We start from the raw sequence: 22,725 nt of genomic DNA, 5'->3' as shown, positions 1-22,725 counted from the left end.
CCTTGGTGTATACATGAATTTTTTGAAAAATGTTACGACCGGCATTTTATGTGATATTATTTGTGGATTGGGTATAATATTAAAGTCAAATAAAAATATATTCAATGATTGTACGCTAGTGTGAGTGAAAATTTCTGCATTATAAATTTGCTTTGTGTAGTATATGATTTTTCAAAGCAAGAGTTTATTTAATTTCTTTATTTTTGATTTATAAGGAATATTCTAAGCTTTGGAAAAAATTTCTTTTAAAAGTTATTTTGTTCACAAATTTTGAAAATGATTTTATAAAGTCTCTAAAAATCCAAGTTATTTTATGATATAAATTTTATAATTTTTGAACTTGTATTTTATTTTATAAAAATAAATCTTTATAAATTTTATTTGTTATAATTAGCAAATTACGTGGCTACCCTTGCATGCAAATACTCTTCCAATTCAACTAAGGGGCAAGGAAGACATTTCCAACCCCACTCACTTTCATTCTACTAACCAAATTACCCATTTACCCTTGCATGCAAATCTACCTAACTATATTGGAAGGTTACTCTTGTAAAATCTCAAATCAACTCACTTTTGGCCAAATAAAAACCAAACTAACATGATTATTACTCCACATTCACCCCACTCCACACTCTACCCTCACTCTCTCCTCCCTCCCTCCTCTCTCACCTCTCGATTTTTCCTCCCTCTCGGCAATCACCATAGCCGAAGCCCCCATCCCCTTTCTTTTCTCCATTCTTTCACTCAAACATCCATCTTATATTCAAGTAATCTTTCTCCCTACATGTTGTTCTTGTATATCTTAAGAGTTTAGAGTAGAAAAACTTATGTGTTGACCTTGCATGGTGGTGTTTTGTTAAAACTCCAAGTGAATATCCTTGATTCTTGTGAATTCAAGGCTTTTACCATGAGTTATAGTAGCAAAGGGTTGAGAATGGCTAGACATGAGTATGCTACACTCATGCAATTGTTGTTTTCACCCTAATCCATTCGGCCATGACTTGATAGGAGCCGAATGGATGGTGTTTTGGTTGTGTGTGTTTTTGTGATGATAACATGAAAATCTTAGTGAAGTCTTGATAAAACTCTTTGCACGCTAAGTGATCATCTAGGTATATCTTATGCTAGGCTTGCATGTCAATTTTATGATAGGACATATGTAGAAAATGTGTTGTTTTGGTTTGAAAAACCCGAAGGCATGCATGCATGTGGATTTCTCTTAGAATGTTGTAAGATTTTGATCATTTGGAAAGATTTTGTTAGTGAGCCTTAATTTCAGTAGGAATAATGTATTAATATTGATTTATGCTTCTTGTTGCATGGTAATAATTCATGGTTATCTTTTATAAAAATATATATCTTGTTGTTTCAAAAGCATGAAGATTTGTGATTTGTGAAGTGTAGTCTCTTTTGTTTTGCCATAATTGTACCTTAGGTAAGGATGATCTCACCAAGGTTATTTTGAGAATAAGGGAGTTAGATCAGTAGAATACCACGTATAATCTTGGTTTAAGTATTTAGTTGTTGTTAGTTGGGTTTGTCAAGTCAAAACCTTGGAAAATGAGAGTTATAGTTTCTGCAGAAAAATGAGTATAGCACCCTGAGGTTTAGAGTGAGTTTTGACCATGTCATTGGTGTGCACTTTGAGGCCCAAGCTACCAGAAGTTAGTATTGGGAGTATATAAAAGGTTTTAGGAGTTGGTTGGAGGTTTGCATGTCATTTGGTTAGGGGCACAAGTAGAATAACAAAATATGTCGAGCAGGGGACAGTTTTGTTGCAACTTAAAATTAGGGAGATTTGACCATGTCATGGGTAGGCCCTCATTAGGCCCAATTGGGCCTTAGTTATAGGGAGTGTCAGAGAATTTTTTCCAACCATAGTTCATAGGATATGAGTCAGAACCATGTGTCGCAAGTTAACTCAAGTCAGGGCATTTTCTGCCCAGAAAAACAGGGGAACCTTGGACTTTTAGCATAGGCCCAAGAAGGCCCAAGCCAGGCCCTTGAGCCACATCAAGTTTTTGAGATGCCCCTAGGTCAGGAGAGTCTTGTGTAAAAGTTTTGAAGGAAAGCTTGTGGTTTAAGAGTGTCTAATGTACTCAAGAAACCATAGTTGTCATTCTGAAATTTGTACCAGTGAGCACTTTCACTTATCACATAGTTTTAGAACACTTAGAAGTGAGTATTAGGTCGACCACCATAGTTGTAAGATAGTATAAGGTCAGTAGAGCAAAAGTCACAAGTGAGGGTCAATAGGTTTTGGATAATTTAGGAAAGGCACATCGAGTTAGGAAACCAAAATTTGAAGATCTTGTCTAGTTTAGCGACCAAGTGACTTAAGTTGTGAGTCGAGATCATCCAAGCCTAGTGTTGCATTATGGTGTTATTTGGTATTAATATACGATATGTGATTATGTGGCTACGTGTGTACAATTGAAATATAAAGGTGGATATAAATTAAGTGCATATACGCCTAAGTGCCATCCGTGTTTAATTTCGGGTTGTAAATAGGTTGAGATGGTAAGAATATATTATAATGAGGATTATTATTATTTATGTAGGATCTCGAGACGAGGGAAAACTTGCCATAAAAGTCGAGTGAAGCTCCAGTTGCTCCTACCAGTCAGACCAGACCAGCCTATCTCAAGGCAAGTGATTCAACTTGACCTTCATATTTACTATAAACAGTTCATATTTATCGATGCAATTATCCGGAGTCATTTTGATATGTTTAAATCAAGCGTATCTCTTGCTTATCTTTGAATTACATAGAGATGCCATGAACCCTCAAGTATGTATTGCAAGTAGTTCAAAAGTCTCTTCATGATAGTTAAATGCCATGATAAAATAAAGAGTTGTTATATTACTTGATTGATCCTCTTGATTAACATGATGATGATTCCTAAGTATTGATATCTCATCCTGATACTTGAACCCCTATAGAACCTTACCTTGAACTTTGATAGTCAGAAACTTACCAACCTGATTCCTCAGTGATTGATACCCTCTTTCCTATCCAAAAGCTTGTCAATTCTAATATATATACATTCATCCTGAGCTAGAGATCATTACCTTAATACCCATAGTATTCGTGAAGCTTATCTTCTTAATGATCCAACACCTGTACCTTGACGAGAAACCATTGCTTTAAGCCCAGTTTGGCATTACCCCTTCATATTATCCATTAGTCTCACCATATTTTCCTGTTCAAGTTCTGACACATGAAAACCTTTTGGTTACCCTAATAGAGTAAAGTTTTGTGAATCATGGCCCTGAGATTTAGTACCATATTCCCGTGTTTCGAGTTGATCTATATTCCCTTAATAAAAATGTGTACTATTAAAAGAGATTTTGTTACAATTCGGCATCAGCTTTTGAAATAAATAAAATATGGGTTTTCAGTCCCAAAGGGGGACAAATGTTTTCTTGAATAGTGGATCTGGACTGAGACGCGAGTCCTTTCCACACTTATATTAGGCTTAAAAGTTGCCTAGGGATTCCCGTTAATATTTTAGAACCCAGCGAGGTTCGGGATTACTTCGCGGCTGATCACCGGCTGTAATCCGTAGCGTCATAAAATGATTTTGATTAAGACATGATTTTTTTTTAAAATTGTTTTGATACAAGCAAAATGATGCCATCTCACATAGTTTTATCTCTCGTTATCATTAGTTATGTCTTTCCATTGGCATTCTTAAAAGTATATCTTGATTTATGTTTTGTGTTGTGTTGTTAGCACTTGTTGAGCATTCGGCTCACTTCTTGCTTTACCCTGATATTACAGCTAGCAGCTATGGTTAGATTCAAGCAGACTGCCCGTAAGACCGGTGATGCTGATGCTTATGTTCGAGCTCAGGTAGAATAAGTATTAATAGTTGTGTGAGGACTCGGTATTTGTATTCAGATGTAATAGTTGGTAGTGTTGGGCTGTTCCAAACCCTAAACTGTAAGATCTTGGATTTGGTTGTGTATTCTTCATTAAAATGATGTAATAGCTATATTTATTTTGCTGTTTAAGTTGGGGGTGTGACAGGTTTTGGTATCAGAGCTACGGTTTAGAGTCCCTGGACAGCCCAAATAGGTTATAGGATTTGTGTGTAGGTTATAGATATTATGCGAGAGAGTAGGTTAAGTAAATTATTATTAATACTCCTCTTATAGGTTGTCAGCAAAGGGCGCATTCCTCGTCATCCTCTGGGTCGGACGACACTATTGCTTTCACAGTGTATGCTGAGTTGAGGCGCGAGTTCGACATGCTTCAGGGCAAGTACGACCGACTGATAGACCGACTGAAGAACGTGTATCCGGATAGCCGAAACTACGAAGGGAAGCCCAAGGAGCAGATGACTACGAGACTTGAGACCTTGGTTCAGTACGTCAATACTAAGCTTGAGGAGATGTCAGCGCACCAGGACCGTACCAGCCAGTATGTCATTCAGATGGTGGCAGATGAGCTCCAGAGCATTGTGAAGACGCTTCGAGAGGAAAAGACTACCAAGCCCCGTTCAGATGGAGTGGAGCCTTAGTTCTTTCCATTTACCTTTCATGTTGTTGTACTATCAGACTCTATGGAATCCCCAGTTGTTTCCGTTTTTCCTTTAAATAAGCTTGTTATTCCTAGAATCAGACTATGTCCCAATCCTATGTACTGTGACCTTTAAAATTTCAAGAATTATGTGCTATTGTTCCATTTGCTCTTAACTGTTATTTTATGTTTTTATCATCATATCTGCTTAATTTGGAAACTTGACCCCATATGTAAATGAGAATGACATGCGATACCCTCGAATCATTTTATCATTCATATATGTTTTGATACAACTCTTATTTCAGGATCATGCCTCCCAAAAAGAAGAACCCAACAACCACCTCCACCACAGACCCAAATATTCTTCGACTACTGGAAACCTTGCAACAGAAAACCAATGTTATAGCTCAACAACAACTAACTCTTCAACAACGAATTGAAAACCAAGATAACCGTGAGCCACACCAACCACCTGAACCACCAGTACCACCTAGACAAATTGTCACCTTCAAGGCTTTTCAGAATATGAATCCACCTGCATTTCATGATACCACTGACCCAGTGATAGCTAACACATGGATCAAGGAGATGGAAAGGGCTTTTGAGTTGGTACAGTTAGGAGACGATCAGAAGACGCCATATGCTGCTTACTTCTTGAAGGGAGAAGTCATCTATTGGTGGGAATCAGTAAAGGCTATGGAAGTTACTCAGCAGGTTTCTTGGGAGAGATTTAAGAAGCTATTTCTGGACAAGTATTACCCTAAGTACATGCAGAATCAGATGGAGCTAAAATTTCTTGAGTTGAAGCAAGGGAACATGACTGTATTGGAGTATGAGAAGAAGTTCACTGAGTTGTCAAGGTTTGTGACAAAGTATACCAGCACTGAGGAGGAAAAAACAAAGAAATTTCAGCAAGGACTGGAGCCTTGGATCAGAGATAGGGTGGCTATGTTTGAGCTTGAAACTTATGCGGGAGTAGTACAGAAAGCTGCTCTGATTGAGAATAATGGGATGCAGTCAAGGAAAGAAAGGGATAACAAGAAGAGGAAGGTTCCATTTTATGGAGAAATGTCTGAAGCTGGAAGTTCGCAAGATCGGAATATAAAGAGGATTGGTTTCCAGAAGGGCGGAAATTTTCAAAAGAAGGGAAATTTGGGCAAAAGGCAAGAATCAAAAGGGAACAACCAGGCAAGCCAAGGGCAAGTTGGAGAAAACAGGTTCCAGAGACCGGAATGCAAGCACTGTGGAAGAAGGCACCCCGGAGTATGCAATAAGTTGAGCATGACCTGTTATAGGTGCAATCAGAAGGGACATTTGGTGAATGAGTGCAAGATGGTGAAGCCAGGAGTTACGTGCTACAAGTGTGGGAAGAGTGGACACATGGCTAGGGAGTGTAAGGCAACCGGACTAGTCAAAGCTCTGATGAACGTGGCAAGTACCAGTGCAAGCGTGCCAACTGAGATATTGGCATTACCTCCACCACCTGCACCAACCCCGCAAGCAACAACAAGGACATTTGATTTGAAGATGAAGGATGCTATTCAAAATTCTGAGGTGATAGCAGGTACACTTTTACTCAATAATGTCAAAGCTAAAGTATTGATTGATTTGGGAGCAACAAGATCTTTCATATCAGAATCTTTTATTGATAAGCTCCAATGTGATAAAATGGTTATGAGTGAGGTAGTAAATGTGGTAATTGCGAACCAAGAGAAGATTCCTGTGAATCAATTTTGTCCAAAGTGTGAGATTGATATTTCGGGGTATAAGTTTTCAGCCGACTTGATACTCTTCAAGTTGGGAGAGTTTGATATAATTTTAGGAATGGATTGGTTAGGAGAGAATAGCGCACAGATAAATTGTAAGACCAAGAGAGTGTATTTAAAGACGAAGAGTAGAGAGAAGGTAGTATTTAAGGGGCAGAGGCAAGAGCAACTATTTCTTACGATTGTTCAGGCTAAGAAGTTACTTAAAAAAGGTTATGAGTCGTTCCTATCATATGTAGTGGATTCAGAGAGAGACAGCCTCAGAATGGAAGATATTCCTGTAGTTAACGAGTTCCCCGATGTGTTTCCCGACGAACTACCAGGCTTACCACCAGATCGACAAATTGAGTTCGAGATCAACCTTGCTCCAGGAACGGAACCAGTTTCAAAGGCCCCATATAGGATGGCACCAGCAGAAATGAAAGAGTTGGCGAGCCAGCTGCAAGAATTATTGGATAAAGGAGTGATACGACCAAGTACGTCGCCCTGGGGAGCACCTGTTCTGTTTGTAAGGAAGAAAGATGGGAGTATGCGTCTATGCATAGATTACCGGGAGTTGAATAAGGTGACAATCAAGAACCGCTACCCGCTACCAAGGATAGATGACCTTTTTGATCAGTTGAAGGGAGCAAAATGCTTTTCGAAGATTGATTTGAGATCGGGATACCATCAATTAAAGATCAAAGAAGAAGATATTCCTAAGACCGCATTCAGGACCAGATATGGGCATTATGAATTCCTAGTAATGCCGTTTGGATTGACCAATGCTCCGGCCGCATTTATGGATCTGATGAATCGGGTATTTAAGAAGTATTTGGACAAATTTGTTGTGGTATTCATTGATGACATCCTTATTTATTGTAAGTCGGAAGAAGAACATAAGCAGCACCTCTGGATAGCATTGGAGATACTCCGACAAGAGAAGTTGTATGCCAAGTTTACCAAATGTGAGTTTTGGTTAAAGGAAGTTCAATTTTTGGGGCATGTTATTGGAAATGAGGGAGTTAAAGTGGATCCGGCAAAGATTGAGGCAGTTATGAGTTGGGAGAGGCCAAAGACTCCTACGGAAGTGCGAAGTTTTCTAGGATTGGCTGGATACTATAGAAGATTCGTCAAGGATTTCTCGAAGATCACCACGCCATTGACCAAGTTAACCAGAAATAATCAAAAGTTTGAATGGAGTGCAGAATGTGAAGAAAGCTTTCAAGAGTTAAAGCAGAAGTTGGTAACAGCTCCGGTATTGGTACTTCCAGATGATCAAGGAAATTTTGTAATATTCAGCGACGCTTCACATAAGGGTTTGGGTTGTGTGTTGATGCAACACAGTAAAGTGATCGCATATGCGTCAAGACAGTTGAAGCCGCATGAGTTAAAGTACCCGACGCATGACTTGGAACTAGCCGCCATAGTGTTCGCACTCAAGATCTGGAGACATTACCTCTATGGAGAGAAGTGTGAAATCTACACGGATCACAAGAGTTTAAAGTACATTTTTACTCAAAAAGAGCTCAATATGAGGCAGAGGAGATGGCTGGAATTGATCAAGGACTATGACAGTTCGATAAATTACCATCCTGGAAAGGCGAACGTAGTGGCCGATGCTCTGAGTAGGAAGGAGAGATTGAATATGATGATAACATCAAAAGAGTTATCTGAAGAAATCGAAAGATTGGAATTGGAACTTTGTGCTTATGGAAAAGTCGAGGAAGTTTGTCGTGCAATGACCTTTCAGCCAACACTAGTGGAAAAGATAAAGAAGTGTCAAGAGGAAGTAATGGAAAAAGAGAAGAATCAGTTATCTGGAGAGGAGATTAATACTCAAAGGGATGAGCAAGGGTTACTAAGATTTTCATCCAAAATATGGATTCCCCATGTACCTGAATTAAAGAATGAGATCCTCCATGAAGCCCACAATTCGAAATTTTCAATCCACCCGGGAAGCACCAAGATGTATCGAGACTTAAAGAAGAACTTTTGGTGGCCAAATATGAAGCGAGACGTGGCAGAATGGGTTGCGAAGTGCTATACTTGTCAGAGAGTAAAGGCAGAACATCAATGACCAAGCGGATTAATTCAGCCCCTAAAGATTCCAGAATGGAAATGGGAAAATATCGCTATGGAATTTATAGTGGGACTACCGCGAACGAAATCCGGACATGACGCAATATAGGTTATAATTGATCATCTTACGAAGTCGGCGCATTTCCTTCCAATAAATGAAAAGTCGTCACTGGACAAGTTGGTTCATCTGTATGTGCGCAAAATCGTACTAAGGCATGGAGTATCTGTATCAATAGTTTCAGACAGAGATCCCCGATTTAACTCGAGATTCTGGAAGCAATTTCAGGAATGTCTTGGCACAAAGTTGAATATGAGCACGGCGTACCACCCACAGACTGATGGCCAGAGTGAAAGGACAATTCAAATGATTGAAGACATATTGCGCAGTTGTGCAATCGATTTTGCAGGAAGTTGGGACGACCATTTGCCGTTGATTGAATTCTCTTACAACAACAGCTATCATTCCAGTATCGGCATTCCACCATACGAAGCTTTGTACGGGCGAAAATGTAGATCACCAACAAGTTGGGATGAAGTGGGAGAAGAAAGAATTCTCGGCTCGGAATTGGTACAACAGTTGCATGACTCAGTCAAGTTAATTCAGAAAAGGTTGCTTGCTGCTCAAGATAGACAGAGGAAGTATGCGGATCCAGCGCGTAAGGACGTTCAATTCCAAATTGGCGAAGCTGTGTTGCTGAAGGTGTCACCTAGAAAAGGGTTGATAAGATTTGCCAAGAAAGGGAAGTTAGCACCTAGATACATAGGTCCTTTTGAGATTTTGAGTCAAGTGGGAAAGGTGGCCTATGAGTTGGCCTTACCACCTCAGTATCAGCATGTGCATAATGTATTCCATGTGTCGTTGCTTAAGAAGTACAATCCTGACGCTAGCCATGTGATAGAATATGAACCTGTAGAAATTCAGACAGACCTGTCATTTGTGGAGCAACCGGTTAAAATACTCGACTGGCAAGTAAAGAGTCTTAGAAATAAGTCAGTAAAGTTAGTAAAAGTACTTTGGAGGAACCCTAAGGTCGAAGAGTCGACTTGGGAGTTAGAGTCTGATATGCGTTCCCGGCATCCTCATCTTTTCTCTTAGATTCTGGGGACAGAATCTCTTATGGGGAGAGGATGTTACGACCGGCATTTTATGTAATATTATTTGTGGATTGGGTATAATATTAAAGTCAAATAAAAATATATTCAATGATTGTACGCTAGTGTGAGTGAAAATTTCTGCATTATAAATTTGCTTTCTGTAGTATATGATTTTTCAAACCAAGAGTTTATTTAATTTCTTTATTTTTGATTTATAAGGAATATTCTAAGCTTTGGAAAAATTTTCTTTTAAAAGGTATTTTGTTCACAAATTTTGAAAATGATTTTATAAAGTCTCTAAAAATCCAAGTTATTTTATGATATAAATTTTATAATTTTTGAACTTGTATTTTATTTTATAAAAATAAATCTTTATAAATTTTATTTGTTATAATTAGCAAATTACGTGGCTACCCTTGCATGCAAATACTCTTCCAATTCAACTAAGGGGCAAGGAAGACATTTCCAACCCCACTCACTTTCATTCTACTAACCAAATTACCCCTTTACCCTTGCATGCAAATCTACCTAACTATATTGGAAGGTTACTCTTGTAAAATCTCAAATCCACTCACTTTTGGCCAAATAAAAACCTAACTAACATGATTATTACTCCACATTCACCCCACTCCACACTCCACCCTCACTCTCTCCTCCCTCCCTCCTCCCTCACCTCTCGGTTTTTCCTCCCTCTCGGCAATCACCATAGCCGAAGCCCCCATCCCCTTTCTTTTCTCCATTCTTTCACTCAAACATCCATCTTATATTCAAGTAATCTTGCTCCCTACATGTTGTTCTTATATATCTTAAGAGTTTAGAGTAGAAAAACTTATGTGTTGACCTTGCATGGTGGTGTTTTGTTAAAACTCCAAGTGAATATCCTTGATTCTTGTGAATTCAAGGCTTTCACCATGAGTTATAGTAGCAAAGGGTTGAGAATGTCTAGACATGAGTATGCTACACTCATGCAATTGTTGTTTTCACCCTAATCCATTCGGCCATGACTTGATAGGAGCCGAATGGATGGTGTTTTGGTTGTCATGTTCCACTTTGTGTGTTTTTGTGATGATAACATGAAAATCTTAGTGAAGTCTTGATAAAACTCTTTGCATGCTAAGTGATCATCTAGGTATATCTTATGCTAGGCTTGCATGTCAATTTTATGATAGGACATATGTAGAAAATGTGTTGTTTTGGTTTGAAAAACCCGAAGGCATGCATGCATGTGGATTTCTCTTAGAATGTTGTAAGATTTTGATCATTTGGAAAGATTTTGTTAGTGAGCCTTAATTTCAGTAGGAATAATGTGTTAATATTGATTTATGCTTCTTGTTGCATGGTAATAATTCGTGGTTATCTTTTATAAAAATATATATCTTGTTGTATCAAAAGCATGAAGATTTGTGATTTGTGAAGTGTAGTCTCTTTTGTTTTGCCATAATTGTACCTTAGGTAAGGATGATCTCACCAAGGTTATTTTGAGAATAAGGGAGTTAGTTCATTAGAATACCATGTATAAGTCTTGGTTTAAGTATTTAGTTGTTGTTAGTTGGGTTTGTCAAGTCAAAACCTTGGAAAATGAGAGTTATAGTTTCTGCAGAAAAATCAGTATAGCACCCTGAGGTTTAGAGTGAGTTTTGACCATGTCATTGGTGTGCACTTTGAGGCCCAAGCTACCAGAAGTTAGTATTGGTAGTATATAAAAGGTTTTAGGAGTTGGTTGGAGGTTTGCATGTCATTTGGTTAGGGGCACAAGTAGAATAACAAAATCTGTCCAGCAGGGGACAGTTTTGTTGCAACTTAGAAATAGGGAGATTTGACCATGTCATGGGTAGGCCCTCATTAGGCCCAATTGGGCCTTAGTTAGAGGGAGTGTCAGAGAAGTTTTTACAACCATAGTTCATAGGATATGAGTCAGAACCATGTGTCGCAAGTTAACTCAAGTCAGGGCATTTTCTGCCCAGAAAAATAGGGGAACCTTGGACTTTTAGCATAGGCCCCAGAAGGCCCAAGCCAGGCCCTTGAGCCACATCAAGTTTGTGAGATGCCCTTAGGTCAGGAGAGTCTTGTGTAAAAGTTTTGAAGGAAAGCTTGTGGTTTAAAAGTGTCTAATGTACTCAAGAAATCATAGTTGTCATTCTGAAATTTGCACCAGTGAGCACTTTCACTTATCACATAGTTTTAGAACACTTAGAAGTGAGTATTAGGTCGACCACCATAGTTGTAAGATAGTATAAGGTCATTAGAGAAAAAGGCACAAGTGAGGGTCAATAGGTTTTGGATAATTTAGGAAAGGCACATCGTGTTAGGAAGCCAAAATTTGAAGATCTTGTCTAGTTTAGCGACCAAGTGACTTAAGTTGTGAGTCGAGATCATCTAAGCCTAGTGTTGCATTATGGTGTTATTTGGTATTGATATACGATATGTGATTATGTGGCTACGTGTGTACAATTGAAATATAAAGGTGGATATAAATTAAGTGCATATAGGCCTAAGTGCCATCCGTGTTTAATTTCGGGTTATAAATAGGTTGAGATGGTAAGAATATTAATGAGGATTATTATTATTTATGTAGGATCTCGAGACGAGGGAAAACTTGCCATAAAAGTCGAGTGAAGCTCCAGTTGCTCCTACCAGTCAGACCAGACCAGCCTATCTCAAGGCAAGTGATTCAACTTGACCTTCATATTTACTATAAACAGTTCATATTTATCGATGCAATTATCCTGAGTCATTTTGATATGTTTAAATCAAGCGTATCTCTTGCTTATCTTTGAATTACATAGAGATGCCATGAACCCTCAAGTATGTATTGCAAGTAGTTCAAAAGTCTCTTCATGATAGTTAAATGCCATGATAAAATAAAGAGTTGTTATATTACTTGATTGATCCTCTTGATTAACATGATGATGATTCCTAAGTATTGATATCTCATCCTGATACTTGAACCTCTATAGAACCTTACCTTGAACTTTGATAGTCAGAAACTTACCAACCTGATTCCTCATTGATTGATACCCTTTTTCCTATCCTAAAGCTTGTCAATTCTGATATATATACATTCATCCTGAGCTAGAGATCATTACCTTAATACCCATAGTATTCGTGAAGCTTATCTTCTTAATGATCCAACACCTGTACCTTGATGAGAAACCATTGCTTTAAGCCCAGTTTGGCATTATCCCTTCATATTATCCATTAGTCTCACCATATTTTCCTGTTCAAGTTCTGACACATGAAAACCTTTTGGTTACCCTAATAGAGTAAAGTTTTGTGAATCATGGCCCTGAGATTTAGTACCATATTCCCGTGTTTCGAGTTGATCTATATTCCCTTAATAAAAATGTGTACTGTTAAAAGAGATTTTGTTACAATTCGGCATCAGCTTTTGAAATAAATAAAATATGGGTTTTCAGTCCCAAAGGGGGGTAAATGTTTTCTTGAATAGTGGATCTGGACTGAGACGCGAGTCCTTTCCACACTTATATTAGGCTTAAAAGTTGCCTAGGGATTCCCGTTAATATTTTAGAACCCAGCGAGGTTCGGGATTACTTCGCGGCTGATCACCGGCTGTAATCCGTAGCGTCATAAAATGATTTTGATTAAGACATGATTTTTTTAAAATTGTTTTGATACAAGCAAAATGATGCCATCTCACATAGTTTTATCTCTTGTTATCATTAGTTATGTCTTTCCATTGGCATTCATAAAAATATATCTCGATTTATGTTTTGTGTTGTGTTGTTAGTACATGTTGAGCATTCGGCTCACTTCTTGCTTTACCCTGATATTACAGCTAGCAACTATGGTTAGATTCAAGCAGACTGCCCGTAAGACCTGTGATGCTGATGCTTATATTCGAGCTCAGGTAGAATAAGTATTAATAGTTGTGTGAGGACTCGGTATTTGTATTCAGATGTAATAGTTGGTAGTGTTGGGCTGTTCCAAACCCTAAACTGTAAGATCTTGGATTTGGTTGTGTATTCTTCATTAAAATGATGTAATAGCTATATTTATTTTGTTGTTTAAGTTGGGGGTGTGACAAAAAATATATTGCACATTAAGCATTTATTTACTTAGAGATTAAATCTCTTTCTTGAGATCTTGCAAAATACTTTGTTAGATGTATCATACAATAATAGAACACAGATAGATCCTTGTATATTAAAAAGATAGCAAGTATAAAAGATTGTAATTTAGGAGTCCAAACTTATATTTGTTCAAATTGATCATAATTTATCTTCCCCTTTTGTTTGGTATATGACAAAAAGAGTGTATATATATTTATGAGGAAGAGTTTTATTTAACATAATTGACTAGGTGAGCATGGCAATTTGATCATAGATCTAGTCAAGTGCATGCAGTTTTGAGCATATAAAGATGATTTCAAAAACTGTTTTGCATTGATTGACCTTAACTAGAGTATTTAATAGAAGTGGAACTCGTTAATCAAATACTTAAGTTTAAACAGTAATGTAATACCTTTGAAATATATCATGCAGTGAACAAAGCAGTTGTATAAATTCATTTTTATATCATGAGTAGGGTTTTTGTTGACTAGACTATGAGTTTTATTGATTGTATTAATGGAAAACAATGAGACTAGTGTTTATCATGCATTTATAATATGAAAAATTGTATTTTTTAATGATTTTGAATTTTACGCATACATGCATTTTTGCATTTTTTTTCAGTCTTTAGAAATCAACAAGATACACGAATACAGGACAGTGTTTTACAAAGCATTCTAATTTGTCAATCACATTATATACCAACTGTCACTAATACAAACTATTCTCTTGGTACAAAGTATAACACTAATACATACTATTTTATCTTTTAAACAATTCTGGCCAATTTCATGTTACAAATTCTAACACTAATACAATCAATGTCTATTCTAGGTCTGAGTAACAGACTACACAGTTTGGAGGTCTAATATATTCTAAGGAAAAACCACATTTCTAAAACAACCGAAAACAATACATATAAATCCATATTACTGATACGCTAGAAATTTTACACAGTCGATTACCACAAAAGGTACAGTTGGATTGGTTTGAGACTGGAACATAATACATCAATCTAGTGTGTGTATGTGAAGTAAAATGGCCAGAGGTTGAAAATATATACTTGTTTTACCTTATGGATTCTGACAGATTGCTTGGGAATTCAAGTGGTGTTCCTTTTGTACTTTGTGAAGCTCTTGCTGGATTCAAAGGACTCAATTTTGCCATTCTTTTCTTCTGGAGTTCATTCAGGGACATGCGAGTCTTCCTGCACGTCAATTAGATACAATACAAGGACTTCGCTTTGGTAATCTGTCAGTCTTAATAGTGCACAGAGGATGTTAAAGACAGATTACATATGCACTGTATAAAGTATCTGGTCACAGCATATGCAACAGATCAATTTAAGTTTATTAACTATGAAAATCCTGCAGAATGGTAAAAAAATATAGTTTGATTTGTGATTTTATAAATATCTCTTTAAAGTATAAATCAGAAGTTACTAAATGCCACAAGATACTGGACAAGGCAGAGTACAACAAGTCTGAATCTGACAAACATTATTAACTCTTATACTAGTAGTATTATCACAATTAGAATAGAGAAACATGATAGTGTTCACATTTTCCTGCATAAGATAGATAAAGACAGATTTGCAACAAAACAAGCCATGATAAATTACCAAAAGTGTTCTCAATAATCAGTGTGGTTCACTGATTATTTTAAACAAAATCCTGAACCTGTTTTAAGTCATTACAAACCAAAGAAGTGCATACACTTCTGAAATTCAAATATCAACAAGGTTTAAATATTACATACCCCAACACAGAATCCTTACAAAGTACAAATACATCAGAAAATAGCAAAATAGGTACATAACAGCAAATACCAGTACAACATCACATATCAGACTTCATTAAACAGCAGAATCAAGCAAACTTAACCAATCACATTTCCATCAGCATCACAGATATGAACCAAATCAGGCAAATTATCAATCAGTTGACCTTTAGCACCCACATTAACTTCTTCTAACTCATGAATCATAGCAGTGTTATCATGCATAGGGACTTGAAAGGAAGAGATAATGTCATGATCATTCATGCAAGGAGTTCCTAGAGTAGATGCAGCCAAATGCTCTAAATATGCAATCCTATGTTTGCAAGAGGCAGTGAGACTCTCTAGTGCTCCTACTTTTTCTTTAATCTCATTAATTTCTTCCTTAACCCTCTTAAGTTCAAGTTTTAGTTCATGAAACATGGTTTTGACAGACTCAAACTTAGACAGAAACACTTCTTCCTCTCTAGTGAATTGAGGAATAACTGTGGGAGTTGCCTCTTGAGGCTCACAGTGCATCAGGGGCACTTGTGGCCTAATGTGTTCATTATTGATTTGAGAATCAGCAAGATTATAAAATGCTTCAGGCATGTTAATGTTTCAAAGTGCAAAGAAAGATGAGATTAGCATACCATAAGGCATATAATCTAGAAGATGTGCATTGATCATGTTTAGAAGAATAACATAAGATATGCTGAAATGGATTTTGTTTGTGCATAAAAGATACATGATTTTCATATTAAAGAAATCAAAGTACTTACATTGATTTGGTTTTGGCATAACATTTTCCCTAATGATTAGATCAATATGCTGAAAAGTGCCAGTGAAGTGTTTGAAATGAATACCACAGTTAACATCACATAAACCATCAGGAATGTCAGATTTACAAAAAGTGCCAAGCATTAGTTAAAATTCAGATTTGTTAAAAACAAAGACAGAGAAGATATCCTCACAAGGCAACTCACACAAATGCAAAGGTAAATGCAGTGCCCTATTAATGCTTTTGTTATCAACACAAATGACCATTTTGTTGACTGATGTAGTGAAATGCAATATGCCATCTACCCCTTTTATGACATTCATGTTATAATAGAACTCTCCCATAAGGTGTATGCAGTAGTGCTTACCTAAGTTATACAGGAGACCATCCCACCCAGCCCTTCTAATTAAGAATTCCACTTCACCCTTCACATCAACACAAGTACCAGGTTGGACATTTTTGATAAGTTCAAGAAACTTTTTGGTGTTTGAAGGGTTTGACAGTTTTGGTGGAGGTGGCTTTGGTGTGTTTATAGCGGTGTTTGTGTTTTATCTTAGGTTAGCTTTTCTGGTGTATACTTTGGCTTGCAAGGGTTTAGGAGGTCTAAGGTTAGGGGATTTAGGGTTTTGATATTTTTTGCTTTGATAAAAGGGATGGTATGGTTTTTATACCCCTTTCTGAATTGTCTTGGAGGGAGGTGTCTTTTGTGATAGTGTTTAGGTTATGAGGTTTGAACAGGTTTGAAAGCAGAGGTCTTATGGTGATGAAACTGATTTTTCTCCATATCTTCAAGAAGATATGGGTTTTCAATCAGTGGTCTTGGTTTAGGGTAAAAAGGGTGAGCATTTGGGTTCATGTTGCAAGTGAAGTGGATTTTATGCAACTAGTGTGTGTGTGAATGCAGCATACAAGATATGCATGTATATATAACCATTTAACACAGATGCATAGAGAAAATAGTTTTTTTTTAAATTAAGATTTTTAGAAACTGTTTACTATTTATGAACAGTGAAACACATTTAATGCATGCATGGTTGTGTTACACAAAAATCCAAGTCTTTTATGAGTAGATACTAGGATGATGTATAGGAGAGAATGATGTAATGCAGCACATATACACAGATTCATAAACTATGACAGCGGAGAATAAAGAATGTATTAATTCTTTATCTTTGTGTCTACTTTAGAAAACAGCACAGTGAAGAAGTACAAATTTTGGAAACTGTGTGACATAAAGTTGATATCCTAGCTTACTCTATTACACATGAACTGTACTTTTAGTGAAGAAGCATTTAAGGATGAGCTGTGTGTGAAGTGAGTTTGATAGAAGAACTGAATTTCTAATGTAAATAAAATTTGTTACATTTATTTCTCAAGAAATTATGTTATTAATGAGATGCTACCAAGGGAATGTCATGCACATTAAACATATAACATGGCATACACAATCAGTTTTCTATTAATTCAAATAGCATTCAAGGTAATACAACACTCAAATCATTTATATCAGATATAACACTTTAAATGCAGTGAGTTAAAATAAAATGTCACCTTAATTTTCTAAGTGGCCATTAATCACAGCAGTGATCCAGATACAGGGATGCTCAAGGCTCCCCTGCCAGGTCTTACTGTGAGGGCAGTGTGTGTTTGTGCAAATATTTACTAATCATTAACCAAAGTTTAAGCTTGCACAAAACTGATTAAGTTGATAAACAAGTCAAATAAGATCAATGAAATTATTATGACATGTTGTTGCAGTAAACAAATAATCCAAACAGCACAGAATTTTTGATGATATTGCATTTATCTTATCACAGGATTCCATAGCACTTAGAAATGATCAAGTGAATGAGCACATATGTACACAGTAGTAAGTAGCTCATAGAGGTGATAGCTATACTGTTTTGACAAACATGATATATCTTTATAGAACAGCTCATATTTTGCAAGTAATCAGATAAGCAACATAAACAAAAGTTTATCATTCATCTATACCCTGGATTATTTATACAAAGTATATTTTGCAGAGTTATTGACACATAATTATTCATACATTTAGCATAGAGAAGCATGACAGAGTCTTTATTCCTAAATTTCATTCAAGATTTATAACTCAGACTTTGCCAAATTTTACCTTAAACTGCATAAGATTCTTTAATCTGTTAAAACAATTAATCCATAATAAACTTGATTAATCCAACAGATTATGATTTAGTATAGGTTTTGAATCTTAACAACAAATTTCAAATAGGTTAGCAAACACAGATTTCACAAATATGTATCTATTAAATCAGGCTCTGATTTATTAACCATTAAGCTTTATCATATCTAATTTGCTTCTTAGTGCTTAACAAATAGAGTTCAAACAATTCATTTTAGCAATTCTCAGTTTGTTAAGGCAAGCAGATCAAGTCTCATAGTTAAAAAATCCAGTTATATATTTAGAAGTACACACCATTAGTCAAAACAAGGTACCAATATATATGAAAAAACAAGAATTGGACTGTCAAGCATACAATATTCATGAATCTTATTTCAATTAACCATTTTAATCACAGCAACAAGAATACAGTCGAATTTAAATCAACTGAGTCATAAATACAATAATCAACTCCAATATGACCAACTAACATTAACATGAATCAAAGCATCAATCATAATTCTTATCCAGGGTTCATGTTATAAAAACAAGCAGAATTAAGTTATTAAATCAATTCGACACATATTTTTAGAGAATTAAACAATATAGATTAATGGAATTTAAAGAGAAAGTTTCCAAAATGAACTCACAAACAGTCACAAACTCCATATCAATCATATGATTTTGCAATAATCCGAAACTTAATACTTTTAATTCGAGCAATCAAAAATAAGCTAAATATCATATCATAATTGTATCAACCACATACCATTTACTACATTCATATCAAGAATAAGATATGATTTAATCAAATCATGCTCAATTCAATTTCAGTTGAATTCCCTTAACCATAGATTCAACCAAATGAAACTGAAATAAACAAGAAAAACTCACTGAGCCTATAGTCTGGCCTGACTAATAGGACTTACCTCAGTCGCGGACTAAATCAACTTCCGATTCATCCTTTTTTCGTCGCATGCAGCTGTTGTATCTTCTTCTCCGAGAAGATATCGCAATAACCAGTATTCTCCTGTCATACAACTTGAAATCGAGTTAGGTTTTTTACTAAATCAATGATTCAAATAAAAAAATGAGTGTGTATATATATAAAACATCGATTTAATGTCCGATTTGATGATTTTCGTTCAATTTATGTATAAATTGTCAATTTTTATCACCGGAAATCAATTTAATTTCACCAAACCAACCAAGATTATTTATTAATCGTATGTTCCTAACTACGACTAATGCACTGTAAGTATAATATCTGATGAATTTCATCAAGAATCGAAGATAAAAGATGAAGAAATCGATTTAGGGTTCTTCGAAAGAGGCGGAGAGAAGAAGAGAGGTGAGAGAGTTTAGAGATTAGGGTTACGAATGAATAGAGTGAGTGTACTGTACAAAACAGTGAATGGTTTATATATTTTGTTGAATGAATGATCAGGATTGATTAGGGTAAGGAATAGACGGTTGAGATTATAAGTTATAAACAGATTTTGGGCTTGTGACAACAAATTGGGCCAAACAGTAAAAAATGGACTGGTTTAATTTTTGATAAATAGTTTTATATTTTATTAAAATATATGGGCTTAGATAGAAGTTTTTGGGCCGGATAAATTTTGATTGGCCCGGTTAAAAGTAATCCAGAAAATATATTTGAAAAAATATATTTATTAATATAGCTGGATTATTATATATTTATCCTTATATAATTTTTGCTGAAATTTATATATATATATATATATAAATATTACAGAAATATATATATATATATATATATATATACTAAAATAACATATATTTAGCTATATCTCAAAAAGATGAGACTAAATATATGTGTATATATATATATTTAAGAACAAAATATATATATGAATAATAATCAGTTTATATAAGAAAGACTTCTAAATATTTATAAATCTCATGGAATAATACATATTCACTCGATTAAGTTTATTTTCCCGGTTAATCTGGGCTATTTAGTTATCTTAACCCGATCAATAAATTTCTTTATTGACAAATCTGAGTTTCAGATAAACTTAACAACCTGATCAGGAGAATATCCTTATCGTTGAGACTTCTTTATAATTCTCAAATGTTCTTCATATATTTACCATTATTTCGTAAATTACAGCATTCCTAAATCCAAGCGGAGTTTAGTGAATCTTTCGGAATTTAATGGTTTTGTGAATATGTCAGCGAGATTGATTTCAGTATCAATATGAGTCATTTTTATATCGCCTTTATTGACAAGATCACGTAAGAAATGATGTCTCACATCTATATGTTTAGATCTAGAATCTAATACGGGATTCTTGCTAAGATCAATAGCACTCGTATTATCACATAAGATTGAGATCACATCAAATTTTATATTATATTCAGCTAGTGTTTGCTTCATCCACAGTATTTGATCACAACAATTTGCAGCTGCTATATACTCAGCCTCGGTTGTTGAGATGGATACGGAATTTTGTTTCTTTGAAAACCAAGAAACTAAACATCCACCGAGAAACTGACAAGTACCAATAGTACTTTTTCTGTCGACTAAATGCCCGGCATAGTCCGAATCAGAAAAATATACTAAGTCAAATGGTATTCCTTTTGGATACTAAAGATCAACATCGGTGGTTCCTTTAAGATATCTCAATATCCTTTTTACCGCGGATATATGATATTCTTTAGGTGCTACTTGAAACCTAGCACACTTACAAACACTATATTGAATATCGGGACGACTTGCAGTTATATAGAGCAAGCTACCGATCGTTCCTCGATATTTCTTTGTGTCTACGAGAATTCCTTTTGGATCTTCCGTTAATTTATCGGATGTAGACATAGGAGTAGAGATGGGTTTGGCATTATCCATTTCGAATTTTTTCAACATCTCTTTACAATACTTGGATTGAGAGATATGGATGCCTTCATCAGATTGCCTTATTTGCAATCCCAAAAAGAAGTTTAATTCTCCCATCATACTCATCTCGAATTCTTTACTCATATTTTCAGAGAATTCTTTACATAGTGCATCATTTGTTGATCCAAAAATGATGCCATCTACGTATATTTGTACGAGCAATATATCATCTTTTTCTTGCCTCGTAAATAAGGTTTTATCGGCCATTCCCATCTTAAATTTATTGTCTAGTAGGAACTTGCTCAACCTTTCGTACCATGCTCTTGAGGCTTGTTTTAAGCCATATAGAGCTTTATATAATTTATAGACATGATCGGGATGTGTTGCATCTTCAAACCCGGGAGGTTGCTTCACATATATTTCCTCTTCTAAAATCCCGTTTAAGAATGCAGATTTCACATCCATTTGATAGACTTTAAAGTTTTTATGACAAGCATAAGACAATAGCATTCTAATTGATTTAATTCTTGCGACCGGTGCATATGTTTCATCAAAGTCTATTCCTTCCATTTGGGTATATCCTTGTGCAAATAATCTTGCTTTATTTCGAACTACCATTCCATTCTCGTCTAATTTATTTCGAAATACCCATTTTTTACCAATTATGGAAGTTTCATGAGGCTTAGGGACAAGTTCCCACACTTTACTACGAGTAAATTGGAGCAATTCATCTTGCATAGCAAAAATCCAATCCTCGTCTAATAAAGCCTCTTTCGCGTCTTAGGTTCTATTTGAGATAGAAAAACAAGATGATTCACAACGTTTTGAACTTGTGACCGCGTTTGAACTCCCTTCCTTAAGTCTCCAAGCACACTATCTAATGGATGACTTTTTATAGTGGGAATTGCTTGAGGAAGTTCATCTTCCTTTTCTTCCAATTCTAATGGATTTTTATGTACGGGAGTCCCTAGATCCATATTTTTGAATTGTCGAATAACCTTTTCAATATCATCTTGTTCAACATTTTCTTGGTCAACAAGATCTTTATATTTCGCCGGTGGTTTACTTTCATCAAAAGCGACATTCATAGATTCTTCCACCACAAGCGATTTGAGGTTAAACACTCGGTAAGCTTTACTATTGTTCGAGTATCCAAGAAATATACCTTCGTTTGATTTAGGATCAAACTTTGTAAGGTACTCTTTTGAATTTAATATGAAGCACTTGCTTCCGAATACTCGCAAGTAGCTTAGTTTTGGAGGTTTGCCAAAATATAACTCGTAAGGAGTCTTTTGTTTTATAGGTCGTAGCAAAACCCGATTAAGAATATGGCAAGCGGTTGACATAGCCTCGGCCCAAATTTATTTAGGTCGACGATATTCATTTAGCATTGTGCTAGCCATTTCTTGGAGTGTTCTATTTTTCCGTTCAACTACTCCGTTGGATTGAGGAGTGTATGGAGCGGAAAAATTATGTGTGATGCCATGTTCATCACAAAAGTTGGTGAAACTTGAATTCTCAAATCCTTTACCATGATCAATCCTTATATAGACTATGGTTTTATTTTGTTGATTTTAAATCCTTTTACATAAGGATGAGAAGGATTCAAAAGCATCACTTTTGGCTTTGAGAAATTCAGTCCATGTGAATCGTGAATAATCATCCACAA

The sequence above is a fragment of the Apium graveolens genome, chromosome 2, assembly GCF_009905375.1.
Source record: "Apium graveolens cultivar Ventura chromosome 2, ASM990537v1, whole genome shotgun sequence".
Lineage (NCBI taxonomy): Eukaryota > Viridiplantae > Streptophyta > Magnoliopsida > Apiales > Apiaceae > Apium > Apium graveolens.
Note: the sequence above shows the minus strand (reverse complement) of the source record.